At 44.8% G+C, this 11,570-nt stretch overlaps 1 long non-coding RNA gene across 1 annotated transcript; it reads left to right on the top strand.

Moving 5' to 3' along the window:
- Window positions 1–28: 28 nt before the first annotated feature.
- LOC143677320 (uncharacterized) lies at window positions 29–6,495 on the top strand. The gene is made up of 3 exons (XR_013172509.1): window positions 29–135; window positions 4,003–4,146; window positions 6,392–6,495. It is a non-coding gene; the product is annotated as an uncharacterized LOC143677320 (long non-coding RNA).
- Window positions 6,496–11,570: the final 5,075 nt, after the last annotated feature.

Raw genomic sequence — 11,570 nt, 5'->3', positions numbered from 1 at the left:
ACGCTGGGCAGGTCCTGCTAGAGGCCGCGGGAGCCTGGAGGAGTCATCTCATCCAGTCTTGCTCTCGGAGGGCTTCCTAGGGAGAACGACAGCTGAGCTGAGACCTGCATGGTCAGGGGAGTCAGGGGATAAGATGTAAGCGAAGGGGGCGGCCTGGACAGAGGCTGAGAAGCAGGGGACCCCGTGTGTTTGAAAACCTGAGCTAAACTAGGAAAGTCAACGTGCTGCTTCAAGGCTGGGGTCGGCCAGCGGAGGCCAGTGGGGGCTGGGCGCAGGCAGGGTCTCGGTGAGGGATGCTGGGGGGGGTGCCCAGGGGTTCTTAGCCACAGAGTGACAGTCATCTGACTGCTCTCTAAAAAGATCATTCTGGTTGCCATGTTATTCATGTTATCATGTGGATAACAGATTGGAAGAGGGCAGGAGTAGAAAAGGGGGGCTTGGCCAGGAGTGGGGAGATACACTCAGTAGATCTGGGGGTGGCAGCGGAGGGGACAAGAAAACCACTGAGGGGTGTGACTGGCATGTGGAGTGACGGAGAAGGGAGAGCTGAAGTTCTCCCTCCTGACCACACACTGAAGAGCAGAGAAACAAGGGGGTCTGGAGATTTCTGGCCTAGCAGCTCGAGAGTTGGGGTGCCCATCTCTGAGCCAGGAAACCATGCACGATGAGCATGTTGAGGTAGGAGGATGGCTCGGGGTTCTGTCTTTTTGTTGTTGTTGTTGTTTTAATATTTTCATTGGCAAATCTTCACACACCTACAGTCCATACATGGTGTACAATCAGTGGCTCACAATATCATCACATAGTTGTGCATTCATGACCATTTCTCAGAACATTTGCATCACTCCAGAAAAAGAAATAAAAAGTAAAAAGAAAAAACTCATATTAGTCCCATACCCCTTACCCCTCCCTCTCACTGACCACTAGTATTTTCACCTTGGGGTTCAGTTTTAAGCAGTGCCTGTGAACACTCAAATGTGGATGTCCAGTTGACTGCCAACTATTTAGGTCTGCAACTCAAACCCTGCACAGAGGATGGAGAGTAAAGACTCCGTAGATGGACACAGCATGGGAGAACGTGAAGAGGCTCAAGGGGAAAACAATTTTGATTGAGCAAAGGAAAAGGAGGTGAGGGTGAAAGGGGCTGAGAAGGCCTAGCAGGAGCCAGCAGGAGGACGAAAGCATACCCATGGGGTTAGACACGAGTGGGCAGTTCAGACACAGGCCGCGGCTGCCCCTGGAGTTACCAAATGAAAAGAGCTTAGATGGGTGCCTGGCCCGCAGGGAGCACTATGTAAATATTAGGAAAGAGAGCAAAGGTCCCGGTGACTTGGAGGGAACCTGAGAAGGCAGCAGTGATTGCAGACCCTTCCTAAAGAGGCCCAACTGGTGGGGAGGAGAGAGATGCATGTTGTACTTCTGAGAACCTAGCAAAAAGGAGGATGAAAGAGACATAGCGTTGGGGTTCCGGGAACCTCAGAGGTCTTGCACCTCTTCCACCCTGGCCTGAAATTCTGGCAGCATCAGGCTGGCTGGTTGCCCATCCCTCCCCTACCTGGCCCTTCCGTCCTCTCTGTCCCTCCCTCTTCCAAATAAAAGCACAGTCATCCTGTGACTTGTGGCCCTTCCCAAGAAGGTGAGCTCTCTGACCAGACCAGACCCAGGACCTAGAGGGAGGGTCGGGGGAGCAGGGTTGCTCCAGGGGTTCACCTGTTCCTGAAGGAGACGCTGCATGCCGAGTTGATGGTGGAGGCTGCTGGGGTATGGGTGTCTCTCCCGCCACCAGGGCCAGGTAGTAAGAAGTGCATCTCATCTTCCCCATTTTCTAGTGTGTTTCAGAATCCTTGCAGGGTTTGTTCAAACACAGATTGCGGTGTCCAGCCTCCGGAAGTGCAGATTCAGCAGGTCTGGGGCAGGGCCTGAAAATCTGTACTTCTAGCAAAGTCCCAGGTAAGGTGGGGTGCCTCCATCCAGGCTCCTTTTGGAAAGCCATGGGGCTACATGGCTCTCAGCCTACCACCCTTGGCTCCACGGCCAAGCCCCTCACCAGAGGGGACCTCAGGACCCCCATGACCACTGGCCAGAAGTGCATTGTCCCCTCCCAGGTGGGTCCTCAACCCCGGCCAAGGACACATGACCCTGACCTCCCTGGCTGCCCCTTCTGGCCACACACCAGAGGCCTGGGCAGTGTGATGGGAAGACTGGGTCGGCATGGAGGTGCCTCCTGTGCAGGGAGAGATTCCACTGCCTTCCAGGAGTGACCAGGTGGGACCCACCCAAAAACAGCAGGAGGGAACAGAGGGGCAGGTCTGCACACCTTCTCAGCCTCCCTGCCTCCCTGCCTGTAACACTGATCCATCAAAAAGCAAACCCTAATGTAAACCATGGGCTATCGCTAACATATATATTTTTAATCTGAAGTGAGAAAAGAACCTAAATATTTTTTTCTCAATTTTCCTAACACCATTCATTGTTTAGTTGTTCCTTTCCCTGTCAATTTGAATACTACTTTTATCATTTTCTAAATTCCAACATATACAAGGGTCTGTTTGTCTAGTGCCTATTTATTTGGTTTTCCTTTTCTTATGATTAAATTTTTTCCCTTCTATAAAATCTTTATTATGAATGGTCAATGTTAAAAATATGGAACATATGGAAGCTGTTGCTTGTGAAGTCATTTGCATACTCTAGTAGCAGAGATGCAATATCTAGTTCATTGCTATATATGGGTACAAATTTTCTTCTTGGGATGATTTAGGAGTTTGAGCTCTTTACTCATCATAATAGTGAAATCATACTATAGCTATCCTTTTGTGTCTGGTTTATTCCACTCAGCATTATATCCTCTAGGTTCATCCATGTTATCATATGCTCCAGGAACTCATTTCGACTTACTGCTGCATGCTATTTGTGGTAGTTAGATTCAGGTGTCAACTTGGCCAGGTGAAGGCACCTAGTTCTGTTGCTGCGGACATGAGCCAATGGTACGTGAACCTCATCTGTTGCTGATTACATCTGCAGTCGGCTAGGAGGCATGCCTGCTGCAATGAATGACGTTTGACTTAATTGGCTGATGCTTAAATGAGAGAGTTCAATATAGCACAGCCCAAGCAGCTCAGCATACCTCGTCTCAGCCCTCGCAGTTCAGCCCAGGCCTTTGGAAATGCAGAAAGAAATCACCCCAGGGAAAGTTATTGGAACCCACTGGCCTGGAGAGAAGGCCAGCAGAGACCATCCTGTGCCTTCCCAAGTTCAAAAGAACCTCAGTTGAATGTTAGCTGCCTTTCCACTGAAGAACTAAAAAATAAATCTGCTTTTATTAAAAGCTAATCCATCTCTGGTGTGTTGCATTCTGGCAGCTAGCAAACTAGAACAATATTCCATCGTGTGTCTATACCACACTTGGTTTATCCACTCATCAGTTGATGGGCACTTGGACTGTTTCCATCTTTAGCAACTGTGCATAATGCTACTATGAACATTGGTGTGAACCTGTCTGTTCATGTCACTGCTTTCAGTTTTTCCAGGTATATACCTAGTATTGGTATTGCTGGGTCATAGGGCAACTAGATATTTTCTGAGTTCCTCAGAACTCTGTCTTCCACAGTGGCTGTACCATTTTACATTCCTGTCAGCAATAAATGTGTTTCAATGTCTCCATATCCTCTCCAACATTTGTAGTTTCCTGTTTGTTTAATAGCAGCATTCTTACAGATGTGTGATGATAACTTGTGGTTTTGATTTGCATTTTCCTTACAGCTAATGAAGATAAGCATCTCTTCATATGCTTTTTAGCCATTTGTACTTGCTCTTTGGAAAATGTCTAATCATATCTTCTGTCCATTCTATAATTGGGTTTTTGTTCTTTTGTTGTTGAGTTGTAAGATTTCTTTAGGTACACAGGATATCAAACCTTTATTTGATATATAGTGTGCCAGTCTGAAAATATTACGTACCCCAGGAAAGCCATGTTTTAATACTGATTCCATTTAATTCGGCCAGCTCCAGAGAAGCAACGTGAGGAACCCCCAAAGAAACAGAGGCTGAAAGCAATGGAGCCCAGGAACTAGGGACCAGCAAATGCCAGCCACATGACTTCCCAGCTGCCAGAGGTGTCCTAGACACATCGGCTTTCCTTGAGTGAAGGTAAGCTCTTGTTGGTGCCTTAATTTGTACACTTTCACTTCCTTAGAACTTTAAACTTGCAACTTATTAAATTCTTCTTTTTAAAAGCCTTTCCAGTTCTGATATATGCAATCCAGCAGCCAGCACAGATGGTTACCAAATATTTTCTCCCATTGAGTTGGCTGCCTCTTCATTTTTTCAACAAATTCCTCTGAGGCACAGAAGTTTTTGATTCTGAGCAGTTAAATATATTATAATACAATTATTATATCCTCTCCTCAAATATTATAAAAGTAGCACGTTAATGCAAAATGTCAAGAATGGGGGCAGCAGAATAAGAATGAGAGTCTTTAATCCTGTAATAATGTAATGTTTGCATACATCGCAGAGTATATTAAGTAGAAAATCAAAAAGTATTGGCAAAGTCCCTTGAGGGATGGGAGGAACAATATGGAACTAGTAAACTTTATCACCGGGGAAATTGTGGATATTGTATCTAACATTAGGGACATCCAAATTAATAGGCCAAGCCCTTGATCTTGAGGCTTGTTCTTGTGAAGTTTATATATGTAGTAGAGAAGCTTAGCCTCCTATAGGTACACCTAAGAGTCACCTCCAGAGGACCTCTTTTGTTGCCCAGATATGGCCTCTCTCTCTAAACCTAATGCTGGAAATGAAACATTGCCCCACCCCCTGCGTGGGACATGACATCTAGGGATGAAAGTCTCCGTGGCAGCATGGGAGATGACTCCCAGGGATGAGCCTGGCCCTGGCACCATGGGATCAACAATGCCATCCTGACCAAAAGGGGGAAAAGAAGTGGAACAAATAAGGAATGAGTGGCCGAGAGAATTCGATTAGATTGAAGAGGCTACTCTGGAGGTCACATTTATGCAAGCTTCAGTTAGACATTGCTACTACCATAACTTGCCAAACCCCAACCAAAACCATTCCTGCCACTCCTAAAGAACACCTAGGGTATTATATAAGATTCTACAAATGTTTCATGCACTAGGGTAACTTTCTAGAAACCTACAACCTACAGATGGGTCTCTGGACCAGATAAGTCCTGAAATGCCAAAGGGTCAGCCTTTCTAGAACCTCACCTAGTTCCATCCCCTTATTCCATATTATCCGCAGTCCCTTCCAACATGAAAAAGTTAGAATGAGCACAGTCAAAATACCCCTAAAGAGTAAAAGAAACCTTTTTGAATTAGGATTTTATTCCTAGCAGGTACGTGACAATGAAAATAAGAATAAAAAATAAAAATCAAGACATCAGTTCGGCACAAGGCACCAAATCTAGTTGTTTTTCCTGGCGGTGCAGGAATTTCTGCCACAGCTTTGCTTTCCAGAGGTTCCTGTGTGTTTCCCTTTGCTTTTCTGGTCTAATCATGGTCATTTTCCAGCTACAACAATCAAGTCCAAGTGTCGACACAATATATTCCTTGTGCAAAAATCACCTTCCTGATAATGGAAGGTCATCTTTTGGTTAACAGACTACACAGCACCATACATATGCGTAGTATGTAAAAAAGATGATGCTTTACTTGAGAAAGAAAGTAATACCTGATTGGGACCTCAGATTTTTACAGGAGAATTAGAAGCTTCTATAATTGACCATTTAAAGAACTAAAAATTTTGCATTCCTGTAAAGCATTCTTTTTCTCATTTTAACATAGAAAAGAAACTGCCTCCCATTTTCCAGTGGAATTTTGAGATATTTTTGTTTTTACTGAAAAAACTTTTATTTTTTAAAATGATTATACATTTCTAGTAAATATTTTGGATTTGTAACTCAGAACAGATTTTCATTCCTTCGTTCTTTATATATATATATATATATATATATATATATATATAAAGTGAACTTTATATACCTTAAAAAAAAAAAGAGTAAAAGAAAGATCAAAGGTGTTGGTGGAGTTATACAGAGAAGGTCAGGTTTAACAAATGAGTGTGACTGCTGAGTCATTGAGTCATTATACTGATATCTCTTTTAGTCTCCAGTACCTTAGGGAAGCTAGGAAAAAAAAAACCTAAAATGGTGGAATTGTAACCCATACCAAACTCTGAAATCTGTTCTACAACTAATTGTTGCAATGTACTTTGAAATTTATTTCTTGTTATTTTTTGTTTATATACATTATATATGTCATTTTTCACAAAAAAGAAAAAAGGAAGGAAGTGTATAATAGAGAAGACAGGATTTAACAAATGAATAAGACTGCTGAATCAATATATTGATATTTCTTTTGGTCTCCAGTACCTTGGAGCAGCTAGAAGAAAAGCTGAAAAATCATGGAACCGTTTAAAGAATTGGAAACAGGAACTCAGACTGGCATGTGAACACCAGTGTTCATCACAGCACGTGTGGTAGATACTTGCTGTTCTAGTTTGTTGGCTGCTGGAATGTGATATACCAGAAACAGAACGGCTTTTAAAAAGGGGAATTTAATAAGGTGCAAGTTTACGGTTCTAAGCCTGTGAAAATGTCCAAATTAAAGCAAGGCTATAGAAATATCCAATCTAAGGCACCTAGGGAAAGATACCTTGGTTCAAGAAGGCCGATGACGTTCACGGTGTCTCTCTCAACTAGAAAGGCACATGGCGAACATGGCGATGTCTGCTAGCTTTCTCTCCAGTCTTCTTGTTTCATGAAACTCCTCCAGGGGTGTTTTCCTTCGTCATCTACAAAGGTCTTTAGCTGCATGGGCTATGTGGTTCTCATAGCCCTAAAGTTTTTTCCAAAAAGGTTCCCTCTTAAAGGGCTCCAGTAAACAAGCCCACCTTGAATGGGTGGAGACACATCTCCATGGAAACCATCTAATCAAAAGTTACCACCCACGATTGGGTGGGTCACATCTCCATGGATAATCAAAAAGCTCCCACCCAGCAATACTGAATGAGGATTAGAGGACATGGCTTTTCTGGGGCCCACCACAGATTCAAACCGGCACACACATACCATGGAGCAGTATTCGGCCATAAAAGGAATGAAGTTGAGCTGGGCTACATTATGGATCAGAAGACACTATGCTAAAGGAAATAAGCCAGGGGCAAAAGGACAAATTCCATTTCTATGAAATATCTAGAATAAGCAAATACATAGAGATAGAAAGTACATTAGAGGATACCAGGGGCTGGGGGGTGGGGGGTTGGCAGGGGACATGGGAAGTCATTGCTTATCGGGTACAGAATTTCTGTTTGAGGTGAGGAAAAAAGCTTTGGAAATAGATAGTGGTGATGGTGGCACAACATTTTTTTATGGTGGGTGTGCATGGTCCAGGAACTGAACTGGTTACACAACATTTTGACTAATTAATGCCACTGAATTGTACACTTTAAAAAGTTTAAAATGGCAAGTTTTATATTTAAACATATTTTGCAATAAATTTAATAATAAGAAAAGAGGAAAGTCAGATCAAAACCTTCCCATGCTTCCCATCCCATTAAGACTGAAAGACAAACTCTTGACCAAGGTCTAGAAGGTCATGTCTCTTGCATTAATGTGGCCTCCCCAGGATCCATCCTTATGACTGACCCCCTCTCCTACCCCTCGCTCCCTCTGCTCCAACCACACAAGACAACCGTACCACAGGGCCTTTGCAGTTCCCCTTTCCTCAGGCTGAAGCATGCCTTCTTCCATCAGCCTCACGGTCTGCCCCACATCCTCCTGTTTTTTTCACAAGCTCCATCACCCCAGAGAGCCCTTCCTTGGCCACCTACATAAAAGCACATGTGCCACTGCTCCCCACACCTCCTACTCTGCTTTAGTTTTCTTCATAGCACTTACCACCACCTGACTTATCACATAGTGACTTTATTGTCTGTCTCTTGCACTAGAATCCTATCTCCAAGAGGACATGGGCTTTATCTGGTTTGTTCTTCACTGTCTCCCCAGCACCTAGAGCAGGCTCTCCGTAAACCTGTGGAAACTTCCCCCCACCAGCCCCGCTCTCCTGCCTCCACTCATGCTCACTGTTTCTGGTGCCTGAACATCAACCCCCCCCCCCACCTCCTACTCTTTTCTTCCCAACATGAGCAGGTGGAGGAGCCCATAACCCCCTCCCTCCCTCCCGCCTGGAGCTAGTCATGCCCTCCTCCAGTGCCCTGGAAACACGTGGCCCTTAATCACCAACTCTGTGGAACCCAAGACCATGCACAAGGCACCAGGCACCCTCTACTCAATCACAATCACAATCACTGATTGCCTCTCCCCCATGCACCGACCAAAAATGCAGAAGTGAAAAACAGGTCCTGCCGACAAAGGGTTGACAGTCTTCCTGGGGTGGCCACGTAAATGCAAGAGACATCACCTAGCACAGGCCAATACGATATGCCACTGAACATGGAGTTTTGGGAGGCAGGCAGTTTTTTGGGTCAAACACACCCAGCTGAAGTCTCAGCTCTGCAAACCTGCAGGCTTAACGTCATTAAGTCCTAAATCACACAGCCCATAAGCAGCAGAACTTGGCCTTAGCCAAGTCAGACTGACTCCCAAGCAAAGGTTTACACAGCTGCACTGCAAGAGGATTCAGAATTGCTTTCACTGGTTCACCTTTTTGGACAGAAGCCATTGGTTCCCAGTTTCCAACAAGATCCCAATATCCAGAGGAACCTGCAATGAAGGGGATGCACGCTGCAGCACCAAAGCAGGAGCTGCAAATGGCACTTGTGTGTGCACAAAACAACCATCAGCACACAGAAGCCAATGTTCATCAGTCACCACCACTGCTGGGCCTGGAAGGGCTCTCTGCTAGGGTAGGGACTTCTTTTAGCTGCTGCATCTGCTTCTTCAATATTTATTACGAGAACATTAAAGGAAAATAGAGACAGAGAAACAGAACAGGGTAAAAAAAAACCTGCTCTTACTCCCACCACTGAGATGACTGTTTTCATATCTCTATGAGCAACACCTTCCGTCTTTATCCATATGCACATTATTTTATATCATTGCAACAACAGTGTATATATAATTTTATGTTCTGCTCTTTCCGTTTACCCTTATTCTGTAAGCAGTTTTCCATGTGGCTAAATAAGTGTCATATTTATGCTGTATGATCGATCAGTATCCATTGTCTAGATAGACCATAATTTGTCACTCCCCTTCTGCTCATGGTTTCGACTATTTCCAGCTCCAACTGTTGTAGGGGATGGGAAGCCGAGTCCTGGTGCAGCTTTCAAAATGAATGGGGTGATTCAGCTGTTTGACAAACACGTATGGAAAGACTCTTCTACCTGCAGGATACAGACAGCACAAGCCCCATCCCCTTCCAAAGCCTCCAGAGGCAGACCTGGTCCCAAAGCCTGCAGGCCACTTACCCACAACCCACAGTAGCCCTCCCCAGACACCACGCTGGGCTCTCCCTCTCTGGTTTGAAGTCTGAATAAATGGCTCCCATTTGCCGTCACAACAGAGCAGCAACTGCTCAGCATGGACCAGACCACCACGAACCCCTCAAGAGCAAGCGTTGTGCCAGATAGAAAATATTTTAGGCTTTACCAAAAAATAGGGTCTCTGTCGCAACTATTCCGCTCTGTCACTGAAGCGTAAAAGTAGCCTGAGACAGTATGTAAACAAATGAGTGTGGCCGTGTGCCACTGAAACTTTATTTATGGACACCAGAGATGTGAATTTCAGAGATTACTCACACATACTGTCATGGTCAGCTTCATGTGTCAACTTGGTCAAGTGGTGGTGTCTGTCTGGTTGGGCAAGTGCTGGCCTGTCTGTTGCAATGAGGACATTTTGGAATTAGATCATGATCACATCTGCTGCATCCACAGCTAATTCCATTTGTAGTAAGCCAAGGGGAGTGTCTTCTGCAATGAGTGATGCTCAATCTAATCACTGGAAGCCTTTTAAGGAGGATTCAGAAGAGACAGGCCCTCTTCCTGCTTCGACTGGCAAGCCTCTCCTGTGGTGTTCGTCCAGACCCTCCATCGGAATTGTCGGCTTCACAGCCTGCCCTGCAAGATTTTGAACTCTGTGTTCCCGCTGTCACATGAGACACTTTTATAAATTTTATATTTGCGAGTGTTCCCTGTTAATTCTGTTTCTCTAGAGAATCCTAACTAATACACATACTACGAAATATTTTTCTTCTTTTGGTATTTTTTCCAACCATTTAAACATTATTTTTTTAAAAAAGCCATACTGAGCTCAGTCTGTACAAAAACAGGCAGCGGGATAGCTCTGGTCCAGGAGCCTTAGTTTGCAGACCGCTGGACTTCTGCATTCCTGCCTGCCCTTCCCCTGGCACGGAGGAAGGGCTCAATTAAGGTTTGAGTGCAGAAGTGAAGGAAAGAGGGTCCAAGAAAGGAGTGGAGGGTGAGGATAGAGAGAGAAATCAAAGAGGGGAGGCCCAGCTAGAAGACCTCTCTTGGTGGACGTGATAGAACAGAGGCCCAGGACAGCTCTGTTCTGGCAATTTCTCAGAACAGAAAAACAAGATCCCTGGATTGTCAGAGCTGGAAGGAAACTTAGAGATGATGAGCCTCATTTTCCTAATGGAGAGGGGAAGGCTCACCAAGGACGACAGGGAAAGTGCAGACTCCCAAATACACATATTTTGGGGTTTTTCCTCACCAAGTGGCAGTTCGCATCTCTGAAGCCACACGCTTGCTGGTCAGCTCATCACCAGCACACAGGCTCTGCTTCAGTCAACGCGGTTCCCTTCTGGGCAATATCACGCAAATATTTGAAGGCAAAGTGTTTTTCTAATATGCCCAGGAAAAGAGAGCTTTCAGAAATATCTATCACATTTTTCTATGAGGGGGACCCATCGCCTCTTTGCTGTCTCTGACATTCTGGATGATCTCAGAAATAAAATCCAGTGCCTTTTGCAGTAATTTCTACTCTCAAAAATGTGCCAGGTCCTGACATCTGGGGGTAAAACTTTCCCTGGCTACATGAGGGATGACTCCTAGGGATGAGTCTGGCCCTGGCACCGTGGGATCAACAATGCCATCCTGACCAAAAGGGGGAAAAGAAGTGTAACAAATAAGGTATCAGTGTTCAAATAGAGTCAAGAGGCTACTCTGGTGGTCACTCTTGTGCAAGCTTCAGTTAGATATTGCTACCTACCATAACTTGCCAAACCCCAACCAAAACCATTCCTGCCAATCCTAACGAACATCTAGGGCATTATATAAGACTTTACAAATGTTCCATGCACTAGGGTAATTTTCCAGAAACCTACAACTTCCAGATGGGTCCCTGGACAAAATAAGTCCTGAAATGTAGAGGACCCAACATCTCCAGAACACCAAATAGTTCCGTCCCCCATCCTATATGATCGACAGCCCCTTCCAACATGAAAAAGCTAGAACGGGCATAGCCCAAATACCTGTAAAGAGTGAGAAAAAGATCAAAGGTGATGGTGGAGTTATAGAAGGTTGGGTTTAACAAATGAGTATGAGTGCTCAATCAGTATATTGAT

The sequence above is a fragment of the Tamandua tetradactyla genome, chromosome 3 (assembly GCF_023851605.1).
Source record: "Tamandua tetradactyla isolate mTamTet1 chromosome 3, mTamTet1.pri, whole genome shotgun sequence".
Classification (NCBI taxonomy): domain Eukaryota; kingdom Metazoa; phylum Chordata; class Mammalia; order Pilosa; family Myrmecophagidae; genus Tamandua; species Tamandua tetradactyla.
This window is presented reverse-complemented; position numbering and strand designations above follow the sequence as displayed.